The 12,750-nt window shown below is 43.8% G+C and overlaps 1 protein-coding gene across 2 annotated transcripts in view; it reads right to left on the minus strand.

Moving 5' to 3' along the window:
• rev3l (REV3 like, DNA directed polymerase zeta catalytic subunit) overlaps positions 1 to 12,750 on the minus strand; it is a 71,797-nt gene that overhangs the window by 39,894 nt on the left and 19,153 nt on the right. The gene's annotated exons all lie outside the window — the stretch shown is intronic.

Consider the following 12,750-nt stretch of genomic DNA (forward strand, 5'->3'; position numbering starts at 1 on the left):
TTTCCCCACGTTACATTTACCTTACTACTGCAACTAGAATGTATAGACGTTATACAAGACTGTGGAAATGACCATATTCATTTTTACCATGGTCTGCACTCTGGAAAAGAAAAAGCCCACTCAGACAATGGAGTGGCAACAGGAAAACAAGAGAATAATACCAATAAACTCAAGGCAGCTGCTCAAACTTTCAATCCACATGCACATCAGGCTACATGCCAGCATTTTAGCATGACTGTGATGACATGTTTTCAGAAAGTGTCGCCAAATCAAACTACTTGTCAACATTGCCAGTATTACAGGACCATATGAATCAACCCACTGTACCCAGTTTAGCATCATGCAGTGACACAGCCCTTGTTGAACACGCACATGAGCTGAGCAGCTGTAGCCTTAGATGTGACTTCTTCTACAGAGACTATTAAATCCACTGACAGGGTGCAATTGAGATGGATGGAGTGTACTGAGGGGCCGGGGAACTGTTTTTTTCTTCCTGTACACTTTCATCCAATCACTGCAAAGCAACACAGATGGATGAGTGCGACAACAAGCCTGTAATGCCATGATTCATGACAGACATGCACACAGTGTTAAAGCATGGCCATTAGCTAAATAACTAAATAGAAACAGAGAGGGAGAGCATCTCTGGGGATTGTGGGTAGAGCGGAGAGGATTGAGGTCTTCAGCGCTGCGAAGTGAGGTCAGCCGGTGCGGAGAGAAGGAGATACAGTATTTATAACGAGGGACGCTGTGACATCATCACTCCCTGGCAGACTGCTGAGAGTCATCTGAGGTGAACTGTGCTGCAGACACCAAGCTACAATTCATTTCCTCTCTTGCATAAGCTTGGGCTTTTATCTGCATACTGCTGTAGAAGCCCACACTACGTTTAATGAGGCTACATGAGAGATAAGCGATAACTGTGTAAAATCAAAACAACAAAGGATGAGGGTGCAGAGGCTCACAGAAACCTGAGCTTCTGACTCTTCCCGTTTACAGTATCTGGCACCAGTGACTGGCTGACAGACAGACAGTCAGACAGGAGGAGGCAGTATAGAGCAGGAGCTAGACTCCTGCCCAGACGTGTCTGCACATGCCCAGAGACATGCCTACCTTCCCAACCCTGTTGCTGACAGCAGGGCTTCAGGAGAGGAAGGGGAAGGAGGGTTCTGCCACCATTCCTCCACCCCAAGCACACACACACACACACACACACACACACACACACACACACACACACACACACACACACACACACACACACACACACACAGCTTGCCAATTCCCCATCCTCATGCTATGGTATGACAGATGCTGCGTGCGATGCGATGGCTCAGTCCCCTGGGCACGATTGTTGAGATTGCTGGACCCAAAGTGGAGCTTCCAAAAGAGGAAGAAATATTCCCAGCAGCTCTCTGCACAGTGATACATATGACTAGCTCCAAACAGGAGGGGAGGTGTGGAGCAGAAAGACAATGAGCTTCTCTCAGGGCAGGTTTGGTGTGAAGACTGACTCAGACATCTACTGTTTAAGAGTGAGGGTGCAGCATATGCTGGAGGTCACAGCCACAGCTCCCTGCTGAAGATCCAGACAGGTTTGTATGTGAGGGAAACACACCATCATTACGAGACAAAACAGGGAGTTTACATTTGTCTTTCAGTCCTTTTTGTTCATATGAATGCCGTGCTTAAATGAGGGCTGCGTTATGAAATATTAAAGGGTAAAAGCCAAATTATGTACAATCTAACACACAATCTCCACAGCAATCAAGGGACAAACGAGGTTATATCACATATTTATCAAGCAAAAATGTCAAACACCTCTCAAATGTAAGGACAAACTGCTTTCATCCATCACAGTAAATTGAATATTTTTGGAATATGGACTTATTTTTTACTATAATATTTCAACCCTGGTCTGGTCCTTATGGGCAAAATGAGCTGGTTGAAACCCTCTTTGCATGTTGCTATGATGATTCAAGGATCCTGCACACATCAAAGGTTGGTTGTGTCCTTATCTCCTTCATGGGAAGGTTTGAAATATTTCACTAAATTGCTGCCAGTTATTTATTATTATGATCCTGTGAACTACTCACACTTTAAGTGTTTTTTTCAGACCCCCAAGAAGCCAGAAAGGCTTGACTCACAAAGGCTTGTCGCTTGATATCATCCATTTTTAATGGAGTCATATATTGGTTATGAGGCTGTTATAAGCCCATGGTTTCTGTGAGTTCCACCAAAAACCTCATAGATATCAATAAGTTGAATTACTGTTCCATGAGACATCATATTTAACAGTATCAGAATTCTCATAAAAAGCAACCTTACATGCAACTATTCACAACAAATATCTGTTCAGCTTCAAATACAACACATATTAAACGTGCAATGCATCCACATTTGAAATGAACAAAAACACTGAGGGGATGGATGGAGGGCAGACATGCAGTTTTAGGAGTGGAAAGAATCATGACTGAACGGTTACATGAAAGAATACATTATGGTATTGCAGCCAGTTAGATGCAGAGAGACAGTGGGATGAGTGGGTATCTCTCTCTAGTCAGGAATATCTATTAGTGTGTCTCAGCTGTTCAAGTCCAAGGTGTGTGTAGCTCCACTGGGAGCCACACAAAGGCTGGCAGCCACTCAGGAGGTGAGGGGAGCAGTGAGGACGGCACGCGTCTGTCTGTCCTCGGCCTGCCCTGTCAACATGGACTCTCTCTCAAACACACACACGGGCAGCCAATGCCGGCTTCTGCTGCAGTTGCTAGGCAACGGCAAAGCAAAAGCCCCTGACAGGCAGCACGAGAGATAAACAAGTGATTCTTTCCACCCAGCTGGTCAGGCCAAAGAAAGAGAGACGGAGAGTGAAAGTGTGTGTCTGTGAAAGCAAGAGAGTCACCGCAAGACAGGAAAAATGATAATGAAAGAGAAAGTATGAGTGCGTCTGCAGAAGAAACAGAAGAAGAATGCAATGCTGCAAAAAGCACCAGAGGAATAAAGACAGAGTGTGGACGTGTATGTCTGTGTGTGAGAGGGAAGAAGACGTTAGCGGGGAGGTGGTGGGGAGAAACATGTACTGAGCAGGATTTCATGTTTCAGATAGAAATCTGCTGCTTCATCTGGATGGCTCATCACTTCCACGCTGTCAATTAGCTGAAGACTTCCTGAAAGTGACATTATGAGTCTGTAGTTGGTATGTTGGGGAAATTCCTCGAAGCTCACTGTCATTTGGATTGTCCCTTTAATGCACCAGGAAGTACAACAAATCGTACCTGACCAAAAATCACTTTTCCATGTAGGTTATCAGTAACTGAAACTGAAACAGTAATCTTTTCTATCTTTTCCGATGGATACCTATATGCATGACCTGGAAAAATATTTGCCAGGAGGAATTAACATGGCACTCAAAATCACAATGAAGGCCCACCATGACTGGTGACTGGTGTGAGTTATGTGATTGCTTTTCTCAATGTTTCCCTGCCACATGCTTCCTTCCTACCAGAGGATTTGTCAATGAGGGAGGGATGGAGGGACTGTGACAGCTTCAGGTCCTTATCTCTTGGGGGGGGGGTGGGTAGAGGAGGTCCACTCTGCCAAGTGCCTCCCTCAATGTCTCCTCCCCCCCACCGCCCACGTCCTCATGGTAATCTGCACGGCAGCTCCATGACTCAGCACCCGGGGTAGTGGCAACCCCACACCTCCACTGGGTCAGTAAGGCAGTCAGCCAGCAGCTATCAGCCACTTAGCCAAGCAGACAGCTGTTAACATGTTGTTAGCCACGCTACACCACAGAATGATAACTATGGACATCTATCCACTAAAAAAATGAAGAAAATAAACGAGAAAAGCAAACATTCTACCAAGTAGAATGATATAACATGCACAAAGGCTCACACGCTTTGTAAGTACCTGCTTAATCCACACATAATATAAGGTCTGCAACAATTGGAAAAGCTGTATGCTGATGGTTGTCCAATAGGACAAACACATCACATACCACTCTATCAACATAAAATGAAGCCTCAAATAAAGGTTTATTAACATGTGTCCCCGAAAAATGCCAAACATCCTTGATGGTGCTTTCTATGTTTGATATGATTATAAACTGAATGACTTTGGGGTTTGGGCTGGACAACACAAGCATTTCATTGACAAGATGTCACCTGTGAATTGTAAGGGGCACATTCACTATGTTCAGGCATTTAATAGATTCTATACAGCAAATTTAGTCATCAAAACAATACTTTGCATACTTGTATTTGTGACGTTTTTCACTCGTCTCACTGAACAGATACACCTCAACACCAACTCTTAAGAGACTACTGAAGCGTCATCTCCACAGACAGCCCTTCAAGTCACACAATCTCCTACTGCCAATACGATAGAAACTTCTGAACTATATGTCTGACGATAAATCAAGGGACTCAGTTTCACTGTGATATTTCCAGGTTAACTACAGGCGTTGACGGAATCAGTAAATAAAAACAATTCTTGTTTTCTGAACCAACGTGAAGTTTTGATGGTATTTCTGACAGTCAGCACCCACATATAGCTGTGTTTCTGACAGAACAGCTGGCTCAGAGAAGAATACAGGCTGAATGGATACTGGTATCAACAAATGGAGGCTTCAGTATCACTTTGCATCACTGACATCTCACATCTGGTATGAATTCTGTGCTCATAGTTCTGCTTCATCGATTCAAGACTTCAGATTCGGCCTTTAAAGGCCCAAAAAACCTATGATAGACCCACACTGGTGATTCATTCATTAATCATTTTGGCTGATTAGACTTCTCCTCAGAACTGTGTAGGTGTGTAGAGAGGCCTTGAAGGACATTTCCCTAATTATTTTAGCTTCATAACAGACAAGTTACACCTTTAGTATTCATATTGGTTCATGGACCCTCTTCAATCTGGTCTAACCAAGTCTCAGCATCATAAATGCAAACACCTATGCGTGTGGAGTAGCTTTAAGGGGTTTGAGGTGGTATGCTGTGCTCTGAAGAACCGAGTTAGCACTGACCATCAGTCATGAGTCATGCTGCTAACTTTTTCCTTGGCAGTTCAGTCTGTTTACTCTGTCCGCCAGTCTGCTTGGTAACCAGCTGTAGTTTAAAGCTTCAGTTCCAGTTAGACAGTCCTGCTTGTTATGGGAAAAACAGTCACATTTCCTGGCAAATGTTAAAATGTTAAAAAGTCAGTGATGGTGCTGAAGGACAAAAAGGGTGCTCCTCTGCTAAGGAGCTGGTAAGATATGCAAGTACACAGAGCCAATTTGTAGCAAATCCTCATCCCTGTTACAAGCATTACTTCTGTGAACTCCCCATACATGACTGGAACACAGAAACAGAAAGAAGAGACTTTTATTTGTCAAAGGTAGGTTTAGTTGAGTACAAATGCTCTTTTCCAGGGACACTGCTACACTTAAACAAAGTCAAGCCTGAAACCTGCCAGTGAAGCAGTCTTATTTGAGATCCATAAGCATTCAAAATGTGGAATTTGATAATGCCAATTATGCTCATTTTCAAACTGTAGACTTAACTGTACTAAAAGGAGCAAAATCCATTACTCACTGTGTGTTCTAAGTATGAGCAGCAGTTTGAGGGAGCAGTCAAACTCCCTCTGTAATCAGACAGAGAGCTGCCACAGGGAAGAGTGGCAGAAAATGTTAATAAAACCAGTGTTGGTATTAATTAAAAAGGCTCAGGGAGAGCTGTGTGAAATCTAGGCCTGAGCACTCCCAGCGCCTGGAGAGGGAACGTCAGAACGTGTTCACTGTTCACATCCATGATGATGGCGGCGAACGTGAGAAAAACTCCCCCTCGCCTGAAAAACTTTAATCAAGGTACACTTGAGCGGAGATTTTAAACCGAGTCCAAACCTCACAGGCCCTTCAGCCAAGGGCCAAGATGTTAATGTAAAGCTACAAAACGAGGGTGTTTGAGGGCACACAGGTGAGCAAAATGGAAAATACACAACACGTGCAGTGCACTCAGTTTAGAGAGGTGATAGAATTAAGGGCCGGTAATCTGACACACACACACAGACACACACAAACACACAGAGTCAGTATCTAGCTCACTGAGCAGTCTGGCAGAGCGCCAAGCAGATGAGACAGAGAGAGAGTAGGTCTGGAGGAGAGGAGAGGAAGAGGAAGAGGGAACCTGACCGGGACGGCAAAGCAACGATGTGGCTGAAAATACCTCCGTGTTTCACAAAGTCGAAGTCTTCATATTTACTATGAGACTCCATTTAAGTCTTATAAGGACTGTGATGGTATGTTGAGGAACACACAGACATTTTGAGAAACAGGTTTGTTTGCTCTCTTAGCGAGAGTCAGTTGAGGAGACTGACTTTTGAAGAACGTTTGGCCTCATTTAATCGATGTTTCAACTGTCTCATTTCCAGATAAGATCCAAATGCAATTAAACACTCTGATGTACACTTTCTACAGGCAGGTGATGAATCTGATCACATCCATCTTGGTTTTCCTGCTCTACATTTATATCAGAGTTGGCCTGAAGCTGTTTGGTGTCTGAAAAAAAAAAAAACAGCAGAAGGCAAAATACATTTGGACTTTTTACAACAGCATGTGAACAATCAGATCTCAATGCTGGACAAGCAAAAAACAAACATTGCTGGTGATAATCGAATAGTAAACGCTGTGGTCACATGGTCTGTGTTCTAACCACTAAGCCACAGGAAGGCCACAAATCTTGTTTTCTGTTTAAATGACATATTTGTTTCAAACATTTACAGACTCCTCTTTGTTATTCCCAGTGTGGATGTACCTCAAATCACCATTTGTACTGTAATTACACAATTTACCAAAGCCAGAAACTGTACAAACAGAAGTTATCAGACTTTCAAATTTCTGATGGTTCCTGAACAAATGATGTGAAACGAACATTTCCTTCTGAAGAATCAACCAAATCTAAACTGAAAATAGTGATATTGCATCAAGATCAACTTATTCTGCATGTCTTATTCAAAATAAATCAACTGATTGCAGCAGCCAAATCATGTGCTCCTCAGCGCAACTGGAAAACCTTGAATGACTATGCTGAGACCTGCAGTCACGTGGCAACAGTTAGACGAAAAGTCGATTGAACTGGAAGAGGAGTCAGCAGCCGAGAGAAGACGAGATCGTTCATACAGGTTGTAAAAATGTACATATTTCAGTATGTGTAGCATGTGCATTATCCATTTTTTTCCCCAACACTGGTCACACTTGTGGGCACTTGGAAAACTGTATAGATAGATTCCACTTTCAATATCATAGATAAGCAAATGTACATGGTATGATAAGCATCAATTTTCCATGCTCTACCATGGAACTGATATACTGCTGCTACCCTATACACGACTAAAGCCAATATGCTCTGCGAGGGACCGTTCTTCCTCATATATCGGCGGTGGTCTAGAAAACACATGCCTACGCGGAAAAACACAAACACACGCCACCCACTCATAATTCTTAAGCCTGTGTATGAAATTGGAAGCGCTTGTGTGTTACCCAGCAAAATATATAAATAGTCAGTTGCAAGCACAAATAACTAATCTGCATGACGAGACCGGCCAATCAATACCTCCTCTGCCAGGGTAGCAGTGCTGGCACCACCCTTCATGTTCGCTGCCACTGTTCTAATGAGCTAATTGCTGGCGGTGTGTGTGGTCATGTCCCTCAATGATGTTGGGGTCATTCCCAAATGGATTCCAGAAAATATTATTGGAGTGCAGCTCCTGTATTGAGATGCTTCATAGAGTAAGCTTCTACATATATTCAGTGAGCGACAGTAGAATAGTTGGAAGTCAGACGTGTAGGGATACAGACATCCACACAGTGAGGGAAGTTCCAGAGTGTGCGTGTGTGTGTGTGTGTGTGTGTGTGTGTGTGTGTGTGTGTCTGAGCAGGAGAACAGAATGACTGCAATAAGAGGAGGAGGAGTGAACAGAGGAGGGTGACAACCCCTTAAATCACACTCTTTCTAATGGATTCACTCCCATCATCTGCTCCTTAAATTAACTGCTGGAGAGGAGAGAGGGGATGGAATATACAGATGAGCAGTCAGCGTATGAATGAGAGCCGAAGAGGACTTTATGCTCTCTGCTTTATAAACTAATTACAGTGGCCTGCATCGTGTGCTCGGGTCTTTGACGGAGGAGTCAGGCCGTTAAAGTCTGGCCGCGGTGGGAGAGCTGACGTGTTGCCAGACTGAATCACTATTTCAAGAAGGGCTTTAGCTTTTCTGGAACACGTTTGGAAGGTAAATGAAGGACTCTCGATGAAGAGAGCCGTCAAGAGTAAACAGTGACACTGAACAATGAACACAATAATCTTCTAAATCCAGTGTTTCATTAATAGACTTTTGGAAGAAGTACCATGAATACACAACATGACCTACTGCAAGATTTTGCGCCAAGCTTCACAATCTTGTACACGCACCCACAAGCTTCTTCAGTTACGTATTTGCAGCTGGTGCACAGATCCAGCATGTACCTCTGACAAATTGAAACAGTGTGGCCCGCTGCTGCATTGACTGCACAAAGGTTCTTGTTGATGATCAGCTTACTGGTCTGTGGTCCCCTCAAGCCAGTCATTTCCTACTGCCCGCTTCCAAAACACACTGGCACTCAGGTGACCAGCGTACTTTCCAAGAAAGGAAGAATGAGAGCTCAAGAAGAAAACAACATGTGTGCTGTGCAATGGCTGCTGCTACGCTGTAAAACTGTAAAACTGTAAAACAAAGAACCATCCACTGTTGTTCACAGCAGGGTCAGAGAGCAAAGGCGACTGCAACAAAGGGCAAACAACAAATAGTGCATCTTGCAAGAGTATCTCCGCAACGACTGCTGCAGTGCGCTCACAACCACAAGGGAAACGATGCACGGTGGTGATTCCTACGAAACGTGCAGCTGTAAGAGCGATAACATGATGCACTTTATTGTCAGGAATCTGTCTGCTGCATCTGCTGTGGTGACAAAGAGGAATCAGTCTAGTCCTTCCATCACGCAAACATTGTTGTAAATATAACAGAGTGCTGTCTCTCTGCTTCTTGAAGGCTCATCATGTGCACACAGTTTGTCATGCAATACAAAAAATTCAACCTTAATTGACCGGAGGTATTTTCTGCCTTTATCTAGAGGTGAGAGAGAAGGGAAGAGAAGACAGGCAATGAGGGAAGACAGAGAGAGAGAGAGAGAGGGAGTGACATCCAACGAAAGCAGCCATCCACATCGTGCACCTTAAGCACTACGCCACCTCAATGCAGGAGTGCCGTTTCTCCCCGGCTGTCTGGAGAAGGCTGCTCCGCCAGAAGAGAAAGCTCCTTCACTCTCCTCTACATCTGCATCACTCACTTGTTCTCTCACACACAACATAAACTGCAAAGCTTGAGTCAGCCAACTTTGTTCTAAACAGCAGTCCTTCATCCTTTGCACTCTCCCACTCGTATAAACAGAGCAGCTCTGGTGCATTTAAACAAGCCCTATCAGTGACTCAGCTGGCCTGACTTAAGATAAAACCTGATGAAACACCAGTGATTGCATCTCATATACTCCGTACTCTCTGCTCACTGGACCGCAAAAATAATGCATTTTCCATAGTGTATAGATATTAGTGCGTGCCAGTCCAAAAATCTTAACCACCACACACCATTCATTCCCCATCAGCAATGCAAACTGAACACTTCCTGCTGCTGCTTCTTGTTAAAAGCCACAGTGACTTGCATTGATGAAGGGTGTTCATTGCAGTCTGGACAAACCTTTGACGCATCATAGTCCCTGGTTATGATTTCTCGCAATATGCCATGACAGGTACAGTATTTAAGGAAGTGCATCACTGCAAAGGCATTCCCAACAATTACACCCAGTTTCAATCATTCAACTGTTAATTCAAAGCAAGCAGTGTTCTGAATCCTTCTTATATAATACCCATACATCCCCACCCCCCAACACCACAGCTGACCACCAATAACTGCTGTGCCTGAGGGGAAATGTGAACTCAAACATGCAACATATTTCAGTCTCAACACAGAAAAAAAGGCCATTTCCTCAAAACACAAAGAATAAAAAAACTGTAGCTGCTTGGAGGGTGTCCAAGCCTGAAACTGAATGGGCGAGTCTACCTCTCTGACTGTGTCTGGGCTTTGTTGACTGGACAAATAGGTGAGCCCCTCCCTCCTGTTGCTCAGCCAGGGCTGTCCTGGCTGAATGCCTAAGCAACGTGCCAGGGGCTGAGGAGAGATGACGTCCAAGCCTGATTATTTCTAAACAAGGTGGAGGACTTCCTACACTGCTCCTGTGCACAGTGCTTAAGGTCTGCTAACTAAGGTGAACACTTGCAGCAGGCTGAAGATGCATCTTCTCAAACACTTTTGTTCCCAGGCTTGACATTGACAAGGCAACAGTAAGCAAGCAGCACACCAGTAGTGATCCAATCCACTTCTGACCCAATACACGCATTGCTTTGGTTTGATTAGGATGTTCACAAGTAGCCTCAGTCAAATCAGTGTAACTTTGACAATGTAAGAAAGCCAAGCAGCGATGTGCATCAAGTTTCATCCAAATCCAGACACCTGTCTATGAGAAAATGCCTGTGTAACAAGCAGGTGAAAGGCAACCAATCCATTGTCCCCCTGCCCCAGTTTCATGACAGGGAACAGAATCAGCTCCACATTTTTCCTTAATGACCACTTTGTAGCCAGCATGTCCCCGTCGCTCAAGCTGAGCCTGCTGGAGGACAGGCGTGGATGTACCTCGTTGCCAGCTATCACCCAATGTCTCCCTGGCTGGGGAGACAGACGGCACAGTAGAGGCAGTCATCTGAGCAGACAGGACGAGGCTGACCAGATGGTGACTTGGAAGGTGCTTCATGCCAGACCTTCGTTAAGCAGACAAAGCAAGAATACATCAATCTTCGTATATGCAAACCCCAAAATTGAGCTTGGCTGCAGTCTGATGTTGGCCAGCCTATGCTGTGATTGGACAGGCCGGTCTTCCTGACGTTTGTTCTTGTTAAGATTCTTGTATGTCTGCCTGGCTGGTGACAGCGGAGTGTAGATGGAGGTAGCGCAGTCAGACAAATTTGGAATGGGTTGGGGATGACTCAAAAGCAAGATGGACAGACACTCATGGGATGTGATTAGAACTACACAAAAGCAGAAGAATAATGGGAGAAAAACAGATCTTGTCTTCTGGCAATGAATCACAGAATTGATTGTGAAAACATATACTGTAACCTTTCGCATCAACAGCCCACAATCTGTAACCTCCAAGAATTCAAAATGACAGTTTGATCAGAAGAGACAAGAGTTATGAATTCCACTCTCACTTATGACGTGCTTTTCTCCTCTTAAACATTAGACAGAGGTACGGCTGGGTGATAAAGCCATCTGGAGAAGATGGTGATCAAATCTACATTGATAGCAATGATAAGCTTTGGACATTTTCACTTGATATGGACAGATCGAACAGTCTGTCGCACATATTATCACAACAACAGCCAGTCAGTCTGCAGTTTTTGGCTTACACGTCAAAATACTTTGTTAATTACATGGAAGTGGTTTGGATATCTTAAAAGCGACAAAGCACTAGAACGCTCTGCAAAATATGCTGTTGGTCGATGCCAACCAAGACGGGAAACACAACAAATTTTGACCAACATCTGAAAAGGTTCCATCCCAGCAACCACACCATCATATTTTTTTACCGTGTTGCCCTAAACAGGGGGTGTAACAAGATGGTACTCCCTCATAAGTGAGGACTTTGCAAAGGTGAAATCCCTTTCGCCGATTGCTTGCTTCTCTGTACTTTCCACCCATCCATTCCTCACCTGCTCTACCAGTGACAAACTCATGACCCATTGTGTTTTATCCTGTCATCATGTTTCAGCAAAGTGAAATGAATGGCTGTGCTGCATCCTGATATTTTCTATTTCAATAGTGTATAGTTTTTCCAGGCAGACACTGGATTTTGTGGGGTGCCCTGGTGACCTAACTGTTTAAGATGCAGACCATGTAATCGCAACATCCCTTGTTGCCAGACCATGGACACTGACAATATAACATCTCCTATCTAGTATTGGTCAAAATATAGTACATTTTTTTGGAGGTCTTATGGTCTAGTTCTAGATTCTGAACCACAGCACACATTTTGAACTTTTGCCAATTAAAACAGGTCAGATTTTTCTCACTGAGAGCTGGATATCTTCTTTTTGGACAAACGAACAAACAAGACAATCAGAGCTTTACAGGTGGGATTCAGTTGGGGATGTCATCTTCTTGTGCTAGAGCTGTTAAAACAGTACCTTAAAAATGGCGAGATCAACACAGCTCTACTGGTTGCTGTAAGTTGACCTATGAAGACAACAACTCTTAAATCAGTATGTTTTTTGACTGGTAAATATTAAAAGAAAATGTGTGTCAACTGATAATTGTGTCAATGCAACACAGACATAAAAAAGACTTGAAAAATGAAGTGGAAAGATGTGGCAACTCAGTGTGATTATCAGGTATGTTTATCAGTCAGGCAGCATTGGATTTAACATTATTTCAGCATGATATCTCCGGAATCTACAATTCTGTGGCTCTCTGTGAGTTTAATTCAGGGGCCTGTAGCATATATTAGCATATATTGATCAAAACAGGTGGCAGAAGGAGAATCCTGGTCTGTAGCCTTCCATCATTTGGAGTGAGGCAGCAAACGTCCCTTTTTGTTTTTTGGCATCATAAGAATTTGAAAGCAAGT

This window comes from Chaetodon auriga, chromosome 18 (genome assembly GCF_051107435.1).
Source record: "Chaetodon auriga isolate fChaAug3 chromosome 18, fChaAug3.hap1, whole genome shotgun sequence".
In the NCBI taxonomy this organism is placed as follows: Eukaryota; Metazoa; Chordata; class Actinopteri; order Chaetodontiformes; family Chaetodontidae; genus Chaetodon; species Chaetodon auriga.